The sequence below is a fragment of the Spermophilus citellus genome (genome assembly GCF_964194105.1).
Source record: "Spermophilus citellus genome assembly, chromosome: X".
NCBI classification, from domain to species: Eukaryota; Metazoa; Chordata; class Mammalia; order Rodentia; family Sciuridae; genus Spermophilus; species Spermophilus citellus.
This window is the reverse complement of record NC_138190.1, coordinates 86910203-86924672: the sequence shown is the minus strand read 5'-3', so window position 1 is coordinate 86924672 and position 14470 is coordinate 86910203. Positions and strand designations below refer to the sequence as shown.

The 14470-nt window shown below is 35.9% G+C and overlaps 1 protein-coding gene across 1 annotated transcript in view; it reads right to left on the bottom strand.

The window, feature by feature from the left end:
• LOC308639598 (nuclear RNA export factor 2-like) overlaps positions 1 to 10150 on the bottom strand; it is a 44298-nt gene extending 34148 nt beyond the window's left edge. The window contains exons 1-2 of the mRNA XM_081277846.1: positions 10038 to 10150; positions 7661 to 7758 (exon numbers count right to left, since the gene is read on the bottom strand). The gene's annotated coding sequence lies outside the window, so the exon portion shown is untranslated. The remainder of the gene's footprint in view (positions 1 to 7660; positions 7759 to 10037) is intronic.
• Positions 10151 to 14470: the final 4320 nt, after the last annotated feature.

Here is a 14470-nt window from a genome sequence, read left to right as displayed (position 1 = left end):
AACGGCCAAGGACCTGAACAGACACTTCTCAGAGGAGGGAATACAATCAATTAATAAGTACATGAAAAAATGCTCACCATCGCTAGCAGTCAGAGAAATGCAAATCAAAACCACCCTAAGATACCATCTCACTCCAGTAAGATTGGCAGCCATTATGAAGTCCAACAACAACAAGTGCTAGAGAGGATGCAGGGAAAAGGGTTCACTTGTTCATTGTGGGTGGGACTGCAAATTGGTGCAGCCAATTTGGAAAGCAGTATGGAGATTTCTTGGAAAGCTGGGAATGGAACCACCATTTGACCCAGCTATTCCCCTTCTCGGTCTATTCCCTAAAGAACTAATAAGAGCATGCTACAGGGACACTGCTACATCGATGTTCATAGCAGCACAATTCACGATAGCAAGATTGTGGAACCAACCTAGATGCCCTTCAATAGACGAATGGATAAAAACAATGTGGCATTTATACACAATGGAGTATTACTCTGCATTAAAAAATGACAAAATCATAGAATTTGGAGGGAAATGGATGGCAGTAGAACAGATTATGCTAAGTGAAGCTAGCCAATCCTTAAAAAACAAATGCCAAATGACTGCTTTGATATAAGGGGAGTAACCAAGGACAGGGTAGGGACGAAGAGCTTGAGAAGAAGATTAACATTAAACAAGGATGAGAAGTGGGAGGGAAAGGGAGTAAGAAGGGTAATCGCATGGAAATGGAAGGTGATCCTCAGGGTTTTACAAAATTACATATAAGAGGAAATAAGGGGTAAGAGAAGAATAATACAAGTGGAAGGATTTACAGTTGAGGGGGTAGAGAGAGAAATGGGGAGGGGAGGGGAGGGGAGGGGAGGGGGATAGTAGAGAATAGGATAGACAGCAGAATACATCAGACACTAGAATGGCAATATGTAAATCAATGGAAGTGTAACTGATGTGATACAGCAATCTGTATACGGGGTAAAAATGGGAGTTCATAACCCACTTGAATCAAACTGTGCAATATGATATATTAAGAACTATGTAATGTTTTGAACGACCAACAATAAAAAAATAAAAAATAAATATTAAAAATTTAAAAAAAACTAACCAATTCAAAAATAGTATAAGGAAGGAAATAATTAAGATCAGAGCCAAGATCAATGAAATAAAGAATAAAACAATAAGACCATGAATCAATGAAATAAAGAGTTGGTTCTTTGAAAAGATAAGTAAGACTAATAAAACCTTAGCCAAACTAACCAAAGGACAAAAGATAGAAGACCCAAATCTATAAAATTAAAGATAAAAGAGAATTTGCCACAGACATCACAGAAATCCAGAGGATCGTTAGGGACTATTTTGAAAATTTATACTCCAAAAAATTATAAAGCCCAGAAGAAATGGTCACATTTATAGACACGGGCAACCTGCCAAAATTGAATCAACAAGGCACAGAAAACCTAAACAGACCACTGACTTGCAACATGAAGCAGTACTAAAAAGTCTTCTGACACAAAGAAAAACTCAGTAACAGATGGATTCTTAGCTGAATTATATCCAATATTTAAAGAAAAACTAATGCCAATGCTAATCAAATTATTTCATGGAATAGAAAGGGATGAAACACTTTCAAATTCATCCTATGAAGCTAGTATCACTCTCATACTAAAACTAGATTAAGGACACATTAAGGAAAGAAAACTACTGACCAATATTCTTGATGAACATAGATGCAGAAATGTTTAATAAAATATTAACAAATTGCATTCAACAACTGTTGAGAGCCACAGACAAGTCAAGATGGCACCTGGCACTTTGCCAAGAGGAGTGGTTTGAGAAGTAATGCCAGCTAGAGATTCCTTAATGACTGACTGCTGTGTCTAAATTATGTCAATTAAGTTAAGCTGTGTGTAATCATTAAGATGATGAGGATTCCTTATTGGTTGACTGCTGTATCTAGTTTATGTTAATTAAGATAAGCTGTGTGTAATTAGTTAAGTATATATACCTCTGCTGTCCTGCAATAAAGTGGCTCCCGCTGTATCGATCTTCACGAGTTGCTTGTCACCCCCCCCCAGTTATTTTGCCCAGCCAGACTGCGGCAAACAACATAATAATAAGATTGTACACCATGATCAAGTTGGTTTTATTCCTGATTTGCAAGGATGGTTTAACATATGCATATCAATAAATGTAATTCACCACAGAAAAAGAATTAAGTAAAACAATCACATAATCATCTCAATAGATGCAGAGAAAGTCTTTGACAAAATTCAGCATGCATTCATGATAAAAAAACACTGAAGAAACTAGGGATGAAAGGAACTTACCACAACATCATAAAGGTTATATACAATATACCCAAAGCCAACAATCATAGTGAATGGGGAAAAACCAAAAACATTTCCTTTAAAAAACGGGAACAAGACAAGATGTTCACTCTCATCACTGTTTTTCAATATAGCACTGGAAATTTTTGTCAGAACAATTAGGGAAGAGAAGGAAATAAAAGAGATACATATAGGAAAGGAATTATCAATGTTTGCAGATGACATGATCCTATAATTAGAAGATCCAAAAAGCTCCACCAAAAGACTTCAAGAGATAATAAACATTCAGCAAAGTAACAGGTTACAAAATCAAGATACAAGCTGAATAGTTATCCTGTATACCAATAATGAATCAGCTGAGAAAGAAGTCAGGGAAACAATTCCAATCACTTTAGCTTAAAAAAAAATTTAGAAATAAATCTAAAGTGCTGAAATACCTCTGGAATGAAAACTATAGACCACTGAAGAAAGAAATTGAAGACACAACATGGATATTTATGTATAGGCAGAATTTAAAAATGGCCCTACTGCCAAAAGCAATATAAAGATTCAATCCATCAAAATACCAATGAAATTCTTCACAGAAGTAGGAAAAATAGTCCTAAAATTCATTTGGAAGAAAAGTCCAAGAATAAAAAAATCAATTCTATTCCAAAAAAGCAATACTGGAGTCAACACATTACCTAACATCAAATTACACTACAAAGCCACATGAGCAAAGACTGCATAGTACTGATGTAAAAACAGACACACGAACTGATGGAACAGAACAGAAGATGGAGACAAACCCACATAGATCCAATCACCTGATCCTTGACAAAGGTGCCAAAAACATATATTAGAGAAAAGACAGCCTTTTTATAAATGGTGCTTGGAAATCTAGTTTTCCATATATACAAGAGTGAGAGTAGATCTTTTCCCTCACCCAGCACAAAATGGATCAAAACCTATGCATCAGACCAGAAAATATGCAACTCCTAGGAGAAGATGTAGGGTCAACACTCTAGCATATTGGAACAGACAATGATTTATAAAGAGGACTCCTGCAACTAATGAAATAATATTAAGAATTAATAAATGAGATAGCATCACATTAAAAACTTGCATGGCAAAGGTAGCAATTAAGAATGTGAAGAGAACCTACAGAACAGGAGAAAATCCTTGCTAGTTACTCTTCAGACAAAGGATGAATATCCAGAACATATAAATAATTCAAAACTTAACACCTCCAAATAAATCAATAAATGAGGAAATGAACTAAAAGGACATTTCCTAAAAGAAAAAATACAAATGGACAACAAATATATTTAATAATGTCAAACATCTTTAGCAATCAGGAAAATTAAAATCCAAACTACACTGAAATTTTATCTTACAATAGTTAGGATGGCAACCATCAAAATACAAACAATAATAAATGCTGGAGAGGATATGGATAAAAAGGAACATGTTTACAGTGCTGGTGGGATTGCAAATTAGTACAACCACTATGGAAATCAATATGGAGGTTCCTCAAAAGACTAGGAATGGAATCACTGTATGACCCAGCTATACCACTTCTCAATATTTATTTTAAAGAATTAAAGTCAGAATACTATAGCAATACATGCATAACCATGTTTATAGGAGCACAATCCACAACAGCCAAACTATGAAAATAACCTAAGAATCTGGCAATGTATGAATGGATAAAGGAAATGTGATATATATATATATATATATATATATATATATATATATATATATATATACACACACACACACACACACACACACACACACACACAATGTAGTTTTATTCAATCACAAGGAATAATGAAATTATGGAATTTGTAGCAAATGGATGGAACTTGAGAACATTACATTAAGTGAAATAAGTCAATCTTAGAAAGCCAAGGGTCATATTTTTCTCTTATGTGGAGACTAAAGAGGAAAAAAGGGAGGGGGAAATCTCATGAAAATGGAAGGAAAATCAATAGAGGAAGGAAACTATGGTAAAGCAGGAGGGGAGGGAAGGGGGAAATACTGGGGAATGATACTGGCCAATTTATATTGTTATATCATGTGCATGTATGAATATGTAACAATGACGCCCACCATTTTGTACTATAATTATAATACACCAATAAAAATACGGGAAAAAACAAAAACCAATATAATGTTTGCTATTATAAATGGTATTCACAATGAAAATGGTATTTTCTATTTGTTAAAATGGTTTTGTGTGTATTAGTCTTCTACCCAACATACTTGTTAATCTGTTTTTAATTTTAATTTTCTTACCTTATTTTGAATTTTATAAGAAGTTAGTAATGGATAGCTTTGCTTATTTTCACTTTCATATTTGTATTAATCTATGTATGTATGTTTGCAAGTATGTATTATATATCATTGCAGTGCCTGGTAGAATGTGTAGCTTATTGCATTCCATTCTGCATGATGTTGATCAGAGGTCTCCATAGGAGTTGTCTTTGCCTCTTTTCTAATTGTAAAGGGAATACTTCTAATGTTTTACTACTAAGGGTGGCATTTGATGTAGTTTATTGTTTTAACATTGATTGTCAGTTCACAGAAACAAAGTTCTGTTTTCAATTTGCTGAGAATTACTGTTATTTTGTGGTTTAATATTGGCTGATTAATTTACTAAATATGTCTTTGCTGGATATTTTGTCATAATCTCACTCTCCTCCTTCCTTTGTTCAGGTAATATGTTAAATATTATGGACCTCTTAAAATTCTAAACCAACCTCTTGTTCTTGCAATCCCACCAGCACTGTAAACGTGTTCCTTTTGTGATGCTGCATTATCTATTTTAGTTATTGTTGGAGTTAGTTTGCTAGTGATTTATTTGGTGGGCTTTTGCATTTATGTAACTAATGGATGTTGACTAGTAATTTTGCTTTCGCATGTATTCCTTGTCAACAACACATTTAAAAATATTAAGATTTTTCTATTCATTTAGTTTGGAAAATTATTTTTATGGCATTTGTCTATTTAATCTGAAATTTCTAATTATCAGCATATCTTTTTCATATTATCTTTTCACCTCTTCTGTGACTGCAAACATGACTCCTTCTTCACTCCAAAATGGATTTTCTGTACCTTCTAATTTTTTCTACCCATCTTGCAGAGGATTTATCATTATCCTGTATTTCTAAAGCACTAACTTCTAGCATTTTTTGTTCAATTATATCATCTCTGTTATCAGTTTCATTTAATATTTGTGCTTATTTTTGTTACTTTTCCTTGACAAAGTGGAAAGATTTGAGGTTATTTTCTCTTAAGTCAATAATAAAGTAACAATCTTTTCATATACAACCAGGTTTTATTTATTACAATTTTTATCCTTGAATGAAATGGATATTCAAATATCCAATACTTTCAATGGTTCATAAAAGACCTGTGGCTTTTCAATGTTAGTGTTTTTAATAAATGTCATCATGTATGTTCAATTCAACTGTTGGAATATCAGATGATTAAGGAAGAGGGAACTGCAACACTGAAGTAAAGGAATTATTATTATGAAAATATATGAAGTTTAAGAGAATAGCATACAGCCTAGAAATGACACTCATTTTGAAATCATACTTGTCTGGATTCAAATCCAGACTCTGTCACTTATGGTCTATGTGGTTTTAGGAAAGTTCTGAATCTCTCTGGGATTCCATTCCTCTATGTTGAATTCAAGTGATGCTGTCTGCCAAGTGTTCTCCCTTGTTCCAGGCACTTACCTGATAGAACTGAACTTACTAACTGCCTTCATTTGGGTGGTGCAATGTAAGTGACTAGCTCTGGCTAAACCATTGTTGAGTGATGTGTGCTATTTCTGGGACAGAACATCTTGTTAGTTTGAGACTGGGACTCTCTTTACATCTGCACAGTGACAGACCATTTTCTAAATGGTGGTTGTTTCATCACTTTGTGTCTTTGAGCCATTCCAGTATGAATCATTCAGGCCTCAACATCCACCATCCTGTGAAGGATGTGTACGTGCCATGGACATGTAGTAGCAGTAAAAAATAAGCCACCAAATTTTGAAGGTTGCCTGGAACCACAGCATTAACCAGCCCGTACTGACTCATATATCTCATCTATAAATTAAAATAATACTCTCACAGGATTTTTTTTCTGAGGATAAGTTTCATGATGATGTAATTGATTAACAGATAATAAGATCTCAAAATATGACAGTATACTTGATAATAACCTAACAATTCTGGAAAATATGGGAAAATTGTATAAAATGAAAGGTATTATGTCTGCCTATCCTGACAAATAAAATTGTATCCTTCTTAGAAAAGTGATGCATTTTATTTATTGCTACACATAATACTTCCAAACAACTTAAACTTTTCAATAAATTTCTTGCCATCATGATGTCAGGAATATGTTTACAGGGCTGGGGTTGTAGCTCAGTGGTGTGTGAAACACTGGGTTCAATTCTCAGTACCATATATAAATAAATAAAATAAAGGTCCATCAACAATGAAAAAATAATTTAAAGTAATATATGGGGCTAGGGTTGTAGCTCAGTGGTAGAGTGCTTGTCTCACATTTATGAGGCACTGTGTTCAATCCTCAACACCACATAAAAATAGATAAATAAAAAAGGAGTCTGGGGTTGTAGTGTAGCAGTATAGTGCTCACCTAGCACATGTGAAGCCTTGGGTTCAATCCTCAGCACCACATGAAAATAAATAAATAAAATAAAGGTACTGCGTCCAACTACAACTAAAAATTAAATATTAAAAAAGGTATTGTGTCCATATCCAACTAAAAATTTTAAAAAGTAATATGTTATAATTGGGGGATATCCATAAAGAACAGAAAAGTGAAAATATTACAGCAGGACAGAGACTGACTAGTCAAATAAGAAAATGGGCTAAAGACCAATAAGTAATTTCATAATAATAGTATATTATAATTATTAGTAACACACATCCCATTGTTCTTTGTAAAATGGGTACAAAATATTTTTAAAACAATTTATATCACTGATGGATCATTATTTTTAAAAATATTTTTAGTTATAGATGGACACAATATCTTTATTTTATTTATTTATTTTTTATGTGGTGCTGAGGGTTGAACCCAGTACCTCATGCATGCAAAACAAGCACTCAAATACTGAGCTATAACCCCAGCCCTGGGAACAAAATATTAATGTAGTATAAAGTATTTAGTTTGAACAGGTCTTCCCAAAATATTTTCTGAAGTTGAGATACCTATACACTATGGAAAATTGTTCCATTCAGGCATAAATTGGACAAACTACCTCTCCTTTCAAGACTCATGTTTCATATTAGCAAATTATCTAAAACTTTCTTACAATATTGAAATCCTTTTACCTTCATTTCTGTTTGTCCCACATTTCTCTAATGGTTGATCACATTTTTGTTGTGGCTCTCTCTCAGACTTAGTGTTTTGCAGAATAACCTTGGAAGTACTGAGATAAGAATTTAAAAAGGGAATTATGTAAGGTTCATATAAAATAAAGTATCACAAGCTATAATATTTTAAACATTCTTTCAATGAATATTTATTTATTTTATATAGAAATAATACTTTATATTTCTCCCAAAATTAATTGTTTGTCAAAATGATTAAAGCACTATCACTGTGGTGGTAGAGAATTACAAGATTCAGAATATTTTACATATATCAAGATACAAAACATAAAAGATTTAATAGTTCCAAACATAAATTGACTGTAAATAACTTTAAAAGTAGAGCATATAACACACAAATTTTCTATAATCCCAAAATACAAATGTAGTAACTGAGTTAATATCCATGTTCATGCTATGTCTACATTAAATACCTACTATTCACATCCATCAAGTGCCCCATAAATGTAAGAACACTCATTTATTTGCCAAACTTTACTTATTTAGTATTATCTTCATGGATTTTGACATATATTACCTATAATTTTACTTAATACATTTTCTTAAGTCACTATTACTTTGTAATGTAGTTTTCAAGGAGTGGAGGAAATAACAGAAAGTTGGGGGAAGGGGAGAGCACCCCACAGAAATAATGTTTGATTGAACTACTTTAAGATATTTAGAAATTTCAAGCTCAATAAAGATTATGGCACCCTACTCCATATGCACTTCAGAAAACAACTGAAATTCAAGTAAATACAAGAAACAAATCCTGAATTTTCACATGATGGCTATGTCCACATTTTTATCAATATGCCCAATTCTTATTTTCAAAAAAGCTTCCCTCCCCTTGGGTGTGTGTGTGTGGTGGTAGTGGTGGTGGTGGTGGTGGTACTTGGATGGTACTCAGGGCCTCACACATGCAAGCAAGCACTCACTATTCCACCAATCCACATTCTCAGCCCCCTCCATTTTCCTCAGAGAATCAAATATGAGTAGGAAATTAAGATTGGATTTGGAATCATCAATAAAAATTAGCATCTAGAAAATGTTTGGTAGTTTTAGAAACAATGGGACAGAGGAAGTCGATGCGGATGCGAGGCACAAACAGTGAATCAGGCAGTGTGATGCGCCTAGACGGGATTTCAGCGAGGGTGGGAGGAGCAGAGCAAGGTTCCATCTGGTTTGAGAGTCCCGCCCTTGAGATGACTGACACGTCCAGGAACCCCGCCCACCCTTCCCTACTACCCGCCCGGAGTCCCGAGCATTGTTCTCCTCTGCCTCACTCTCCACCATCAACAATGCCACTAAGTCCCTGGTGGGGGCAGCACTCATCTGCGTTCTTTCTTTGCCACGTGTACAGGAGTTTGACCCCGATCAGAAAGTCATCTCCCTACTTCCACCCAATTCTCACTCCTCACAAATTTTGGCTCTGTGGTGGCCAGTTGGCTACCCTTCGAAGCCTGATTCCTTGAGTAAAATTCTACTACCAGAAAACTGTCCATGGTGGCAGAATATAAAAGTTTGTGGGAAGGTTGGGATTTAAGGCAGAGTTCGATCAAACTTAAGCCTGAGCTCTGCCACTGATTGCAGTTTTAAATATCTGCACACACTGCGCTGTCTCCTCAGAAGGCCAAGCATGCTGTGGGGGATGGGTGGTGAGATGGGTGGTGAGGTGGGGGTGGGAGCGGAGGAGGGGTGACGGTGGTCGATGGAGGTACAGGGGTTGGGGGAATGGTACCTGATCAAAGGGGCAGTTACATGACCATAAGATCCACATAACCCACAGCTGTGGGGTCTTACCTGACTGCCTGGCACTTATCTGAAGAGGGCCGCATGATGGCAATATCCTAGCTCCCTCAGGGATCAGGCGTGCTCTGTCTTCACGTGATTGAGAAGGCTGAGCACCATAGTGTGACACATGACTACCTGAACAACAGCTATAGGGTAGCTACAATGCTCACGTGATTGCAAGGTCTTTGCCTCCTATGTGATAGTGAGAGCCACCTGGCTGCAGACCTTGGATCTGCAGAGTTCCATAGCTTGTAATCCTTGCTAGATAGAAGGCTGAGCCTGACACTGTGAAGGAGGGAGTCCCGGGGGGTAGGTAATACGGTGTATATGATCATAGAAACACATAACCCAGTAAATCACCTATATGACATGAGGGTAGAAACTTCCACATTCTGGTAGCCAGCAGTGGCCACATGATGAAAGAATACAGATAACCAGCAGGATACTCTAGTCACTAGAAAAGCTGCATCTACCAAATGATCATAACAGAAAAGTAACCACGGAGACCAAATTATCTCAGCCTTTAAGAGTTCATGGTGCTGACCTGACAGTAGACCAGGGTCTGCCACATCATAGTGTCCACATGATGGAAGCATCCATATGACCAGCAGCCTTAGGAACCTTCAAGGTTCAGAACATTGGACTGGAAAATTTGCATTGTCCTTATGTAAGCCTGGACCTGAAGGATGAGAGCCAGTGTCTCACGATAGTTGTCATAGTTCATTTTCCATTGCTATATACTACTGGAGACTAGGTTAGTTATTTTAAAGAATAGAGGTTTAGTTTGGCTCATGTTTCTGGAGGCAGGGAAGTGCAAGACCATGCTACCAGCATCTGCTCAGTATTGGATAAGGCTCTTATGCTGCATCATAACATGGATGGAAAAAAGCAGAAAGGTATGGGGGCATTGGGGAAGAGGGAAAAAATGAGGGATGACTACCCTTTATAATAACCTATTCTCAAGGCAACTAATACAATCACAAGAGAACTGCATTAATCTCTCTTAATGACCTAATCACCCCCAAAAGTTCTCACCCACCTCTTCATCAAAGTAAATAAAATTTCAACTTGAGTTTCAGAGAGAATAAACCCATATTAAAACCATAGCTCTAGTTAATAACTTATATAATAAGGTCTAACATTCTCTTATTACCAATAGAACTCAAATTTTATTTCAAAATACTTTACCATTATCTTTAAAATATTTTACCTGACTGATACATTAAAATTATACATATTTGGGGGAACCATGTGATATATATAATATATGTACATATACATATATATATATATATATATATATATATATATACACATATATATACATATATTTTGTGTAATGCTCAAATCAGTGCAAACATACCTATCCCATCAAATGTTTATCATTTATTTATCATAAGAACACTCAAAGTAATTTATTTTAGCTTTTGTGGTGGGAATAAGTTGAACAAGTCCTTGAACATGCTAGGCAAGTACTCTACCACTGAGCTATATCCCCAGCACTTTATTTTATTTTAAGACAGAGTCTCATTAACTTGCCCAGGCTGACCTTGAACTTGAAATCCTGCTGCCTCAGCCTCATGAGTAGCTGGGATTATAGGTGTGCACCACTTCACCCAACTTTATTTTGGCATTTACAAAATATACATTTTTGCCAGGAGTGGTGGTGCATGCCTGAAATCTCAGTGGCTTTGGAGGCTGAGGCAGGAGGATCCTGAGTTCAAAGAAAGCTTTAGAAAAAGCAAGGCACTAAGCAACTCAGTGAGACCCTGTTTCTAGATAAAATACAAAATAGGGCTGGGGATGTGGCTCAGTGGTCAAGTGTCCCTGAGTTCAATCCCTGGTACTAAATAAATAAATAAATATACAATACATTTTACATTATCTATAGTCATCCTGATACTCGATAGAACACCAGACTTGCTTCCATCTGACTGTAATTGGGTTCCTTTTAAACTTTCTCTCTCTCTCCCTCTACTCTACTCTCCCAGTCCTCCAAAACCCACCATTCCACTCTCAGTTTCTTTGAGATCTACATTCTTTTAGATTCCATATATGAGTGAGATCATGTAATACTGATGTTTCTGTACCTGGCTTGTTTCAATTAATCATTTTAATGCCAAAGCTATGCTCTTTTTATTACTGTTGCTCTGTAGTATATTTTGAAGCCAGGGAATGTAATACCTTCTGCTTTGTTCTTTTTGCTCAATATTGTTTTGGCTATTGAGAATTCTTTGTGGTTCCATATGAATTTTAGGATTTTTTTCTAGTTCTGAGAAAAAAAAATCCTTAGTATTTTGATAGGAATTACATTGAATCTGTAGATTGTTTTGGGTAATGCAGATATGTTAATGATATTGTATCATCTATTCAGTCTATAATGGGATATCTTTCTATTCCTTTATGTCCTATTTATCTATCTGTCTATCTATCTATCTTCCTTATATGAGGACTAAACCCAGGGGTACTTTACCACTGAGCTACATCCCCAGTCATTTATATTTTTAAATTGGAGACAAGGTTTTGCAAAATTGCCTGATCTCAAGCTTGTGTTCCTCCTGCCTCAACCTCCTGGGTAGCTGAGATCACAGGAGTATGCCACCTTACCTGGCCTCTTTAATTTCTTTCATTAATGTTTTATCATTTTCAGTATAGACATATTTCATATGTCTATATTACATATTTACATATTTGGTAAATTTATCCCTAAGTATTTTGTTTTCATATGTGTATGGTTATTAGATATAGGACTGATTTACTAATTTCTTTTAAAGATAATTTGCTATTTGTGTACAGCAGTGGTACTGTTTTTTCATATGCTGATTCGTTATTCTGCAACTTTGCTGAATTCATTTATCATCTCTAATAGGTTTTTGTGGTGGCAATTTTGGGGTTCTCTATGTACATGAGTTTGTTAGCTTTCCATTACTGTGAAAAAAAATGCCTAAACAGAAATTAATTTAAAGGAAAGAAAATTTGGGGTCAGTGTAAAAGATTTCAGCCCATTGTTGCCTGGTTACATTGCTTTTAGGCCTGTAGCAAGGCAGAACATTATGGCAGGGATCTTGATGAAGCATAGACACTTATGGTGGTTAAGAAGCAGAGAGAGAGAGGGAGGAAGGGACAAAATAAACCCTTTAAAGTCATGTCCCAGTAACCTACTTCTTCCAAATAGTTCCCACATCCTAAAGGTTCCACTACCTCCGAATAGTGTCATAGGCTGTCAAGCAGTAATTTAGCACATGGACTTTTGAGGATATTTCATATATGTGGATGTGAAGCAACCCTCAAATACTCATGTGAAACAATGTTTAGAGTTGGGGATTTTACAGAGTGACCTTATCAGTACATTAATATCCATTGATAGCTGAATATTCTACTGGAAGTGGTATAAATTATAAGAAGGTGGGACATGGTTGGAGGGAAAAGGTCACTGGGGATATGCCCTTGAAGACTATATCTTTTCCTTTGACCCTTCCCCCTCTTTCTCTATTTCTCCCTCTCTTTTTCTCTCTCATTTTCAGCTGCCATGAGCTGAGCAGCTTTCCTCTGCTATATCCTTCCATCATGATGTTCTGTCTTACCTCAAGACTAAAGCATTATAACCAACTGACCATAGACTGAAATCTCTGAAACGATGAAACAAAATAAATCTTTCCACCTGTTTTAGTCAGTTTTTTCACTGCTGTGACTAAAAGACCCAACCAGAACAATTATAGAGGAGGAAAAGTTTATTTAAGGGCTTACAGTTTCAGAGGTCTCACTCCATATACAGACAGATCCATTTACCAGGGACTCCAGGTGAGACTGAACATAATGACAGAGGGAAGTAGCTCACATGATGATCAGCAAGCAGAGAAAGAAACTCAGCTTGCCAGATACAAATATATACCCAAAGCCACACACCTACAGTGACTCACTTCCTTAAGCCATACCCCACTTGCCTTCAGCCACCAGCCAGTTAATCCCATCAGGGATCAACTCACTGATTGATTTAAGGCTGTCACAACCTAATAGTTTCCCCTCTGATCCCTCTTGCTTTGTCTCACACATGAGCTTTTGGGGAATAACTCACATATAAACCAAGAAACATCCTCTGAGTTGTACTTTATAGGTATTTTTGTCACAGTGAGAAAAAAAAAACTAACACAAGATCCAAACCATAACATTCCACCCTTGGCCCCCAAAAGTTCATATCCTCCTCATAATGCAAATTCCATTTAGTCCATATCCAAGAGTCTTGCAATCTTAATAATTTTAGTATTGTTTAAAAGTCCAGGTCCAAATTCTCCTCTAAGATTCAAAAAACCTCTTACATGTGAGCCCTTTCAAAAAAGAAAAACAAAAACAAAAAATCAAGTTAACATACTTCCAAGTAGTACTTGTTACTTGTTTGCCTCTGAGTACCTGGATGACTGAGCACAATGAAGCAAATTTTGGGGTAACTGCATTCTAAGTGATCCCGTGGGAGCAGAACATCCCATAACTCTCTCCTCAAAGAAAATTTTGAAATAAATTTTCACTTTTGCAACCTTGAGCTGCAATGGGTGAGGTCCAGCCAATTCCTGAGATGCCCCAAGACATCTTTCCTATTGTACTGATGCAAAGTACTTGGTTTCATTTTAATGGTGCTAATCTCTTCAGCAACCACATCTTCCTAGAACTAACTTTATATGTGCCTCTTTTCTGACCAAACTGCAAATTTTTCAAATTTCCTGGTTTACTTATTCATCATAATTCTCACTGTAAATCTGGATAACAACATCATGAATGCTATGCTTCCCATGTCCCAGCCTGAATGTTCTGCTGCCTTGAAATTTCCTCTGCAAGATTTAGTCCATCATCTTAAAACAAAGCCTCACATGATGCCTCTGGGCATGGACAAAATTTAGACAGGTTCTTTGTCATAATATAACATGAATATCCTATAGTCCAATTCTCAACATGGTCCTCATTTCTGTCTGAAACTTAATGAGA